The sequence below is a fragment of the Papaver somniferum genome, unplaced genomic scaffold (assembly GCF_003573695.1).
Source record: "Papaver somniferum cultivar HN1 unplaced genomic scaffold, ASM357369v1 unplaced-scaffold_76, whole genome shotgun sequence".
Taxonomy (NCBI): domain Eukaryota; kingdom Viridiplantae; phylum Streptophyta; class Magnoliopsida; order Ranunculales; family Papaveraceae; genus Papaver; species Papaver somniferum.
In genome coordinates this window covers 3,958,465-3,961,327 of record NW_020650526.1, presented here as the reverse complement: position 1 = coordinate 3,961,327, position 2,863 = coordinate 3,958,465, and the positions used below count along the sequence as shown (strand labels likewise).

At 33.0% G+C, this 2,863-nt stretch overlaps 1 long non-coding RNA gene across 1 annotated transcript; it reads left to right on the top strand.

Annotated features, from left to right (window-relative positions):
* The first annotated feature begins 39 nt into the window (after window positions 1-39).
* Window positions 40-1,573, top strand: LOC113344407. Its single transcript, XR_003357798.1, has 2 exons — window positions 40-814; window positions 1,067-1,573. It is a non-coding gene; the product is annotated as an uncharacterized LOC113344407 (long non-coding RNA).
* Window positions 1,574-2,863: the final 1,290 nt, after the last annotated feature.

Genomic DNA, 2,863 nt, shown 5'->3' with positions numbered 1-2,863 from the left:
TAATTTTCTTCCTCCTATAATCCTTCTCTCTCTTATCGGATTTCTGGGTATTGTACGTTTATAGTTATTTTCCATCTTAAACTAATAATAATAAAAAAATAAAGATTGATAAAGGTCCAGTTGTTTAGCATGCATGTGAATGGACCATACTGCTTTTTGATCTTTAAGCCTTATCAAGATGATGAATTATTGAAGTGTAGTGGACGAAGAGAAGATGATAAAGCAGCAGTCCGTTCATGAGTACTCACAGTGGGTTGCACAGAATCTTTACTTTTTGCTTGCTTTTTAGTGTTCACATTGACTATGACTACACAATGGAATGCAACTTCCCCCTAAATTTCCAAATAGTCATATTCTTCGTAGAGTTTTGAATCATATCAATTCGTTCTCTTGTTGTTGTTATTTATATATTCTTCAGTCTCCATTCACCTCTCCCGCTTTACTCAGCTGAGTTTCTTCTCCTACAAAGTTGACAAAAACAAAAAGAACCAAGTTTTTATTAGTAAATCGCCACTATTAGCTTCCGCCTACTACATATATTGATGGTACTTATCAACTGATACCATCAACAAAATTTGTAAAGGAACAATGCCTAGTACTTCTGAAACCACTCTTGTTAAGCTTATGGAATATCAGGCACAGACTCTAAAGCAAATATTAGAGATTTTAACAAGTATGAACAGTGGAATTCCAGTACAAAATCAAAATAGTCCAAATAACCAAATAATGCCTTTTAATTGTAACCACAATGATCAAACTGAAGCAAAAAAGGATGGTCAAGTTGAAAACCCTGCATCAATCTGTCAACCACAAGGTAATTCTCCATCATAAGTACTGGTGATTTCCTCAAGTTATAGTTTTATCTATCTATATACTAGGTTTTTACTCAGTACATATCAAAATGTACTAATTCATTTATGTCTATTTCTTAATGTGTTTTTATTCTAATTTTGATGTTGTTTGCAGGAGTGTGCTAGATTCTTTGGGTGTTCTGTATTTTTAGCGTTCTCTAGTCCTTAATGGTTAAGTCATTGACTCTTGATAGTTTTTATTACGTCTTTGACAGATGACGGTTTTGCGGAAGGGGGTGTATGAAATATAACAAGCTATGGTGATGTTTGAGAAGAAGCTTAAATTCAAAAAACAAACAACAACAACAGTTATGGCCGCTGGAGATGCAGCTACAAGTCATTGAGGTTGTAGACATCAAGGATGAGAGAGATTGGGGGAAATATCTCATCAACTTGATGAGTTGTTGAGCTATGTTTTTTTGGCAGAATTTTCTCTGCCGCCAGGTTTTACATTACAACAAGATATGTAATGCCACTATTTAAGGATTCATACTTTTTAACGCCACTTTACTGTTCAATGCCACTATACATTACAAAAGAAATTTGAGTTTGTGCATCAGGTTTTACAGTAGATGATGTACTGCCTGTATTCAAGGTTTCCAATATTTTTTTGTTAACCTTTTCCTAGCCCTGCCTTTGTAGTAGGATTTACGAGTCCTGTACTTTGGAAGATTATTGTATATACTTTGTTTATCAAAATAAAAAGATTTTATTGGGAAATATGAGTTGAACTCACAGTATACAAATGATATGCTATGGAAAAACTACAGTATATAAATGATGTATCCGGAGAAACCACAGTATATAAAACAATGTACTCAGGAGGGGAACTTGCATTAAGTAAACTTTGTACACTGAAACAAAAGGATAAGTTGAAACAAGCGGAGTTATGCCTTGCTGTAATACAATAAGTGACGATCAACGCCTTCAATTCCGAACTTTACAGTCTTTTTAGCACCCGTTTTCTATGCAACATATTCATAATCTCAAGCTTCTGCCAACTTGATAAATTCTAGATATTTATACACCGCAACATGTGCACATCGCTGCAACTAATAAGTTTTTCCATAAAAGCTTAATGTTAAAACCAATTTTTGCAACAAATATTTATTGAAAGGGAAATAAAATCACCTAGTTTTTCACGATATAAGAAAATATGTACTGGAAGTTGACACTGTCAAAAACCACCAAGTTTATCACAGTACAACCAGATATGTACTGCAGTTTTTACCAGTATAATCGAATATGTACTGGCGACAGTTGACATTGTCAAAAACTACCCCGTTTTTCAAGCATTACACATCAATATTTCTTATCAGAAACATGCTGGTTTTACATGTTATTTTCCTCTTGCAAGGTAGCACATGTTGATATGACCTAATACAAGTGCAAGTTTTCTACAGTACTATTCAAGATAAGGAGAAAAGAAATAAGGCTAGTTCTGCAGTACAAAAGAAATAAGGTTCACTGGTTTCACATGATACATATCAGTAACTAATGCTTTTACACAGTACATATCCGTATCTATTACAATACATATTAATATGGTATATCAATTAATAACCTAGTACATGTCAATATGTACTGTAGTATCATATTCAAGCATAAACTAGGGTTAATGGTCTATGCGATACATAATTATGTGTACTGCATCAACGAATCACTTTTGGATAAAGTACATATTGATATATAATGATGCTTGTGGGGAGCATAAAAGAGATTTTAGTACAACAAAGCATATTGATATGCACTGATGCTTACGGAGAACTAAAAAAGAGTTTTACATAGTACAATAGAACGTATTGATATGTACAGATGCATACACACAACAACAAGGAAAACAATACATATTCATATGTACAAAGTAACACAGTACAACATTACATATTTATATGTATTAATGCTTATAGAGAGCATAAAGAGGGTTTCACATAATACAACAACACATATTCATATGTACAAAGTAACACAGTACAACAATACATATTGATATGTATTGATGCTTATAGAGA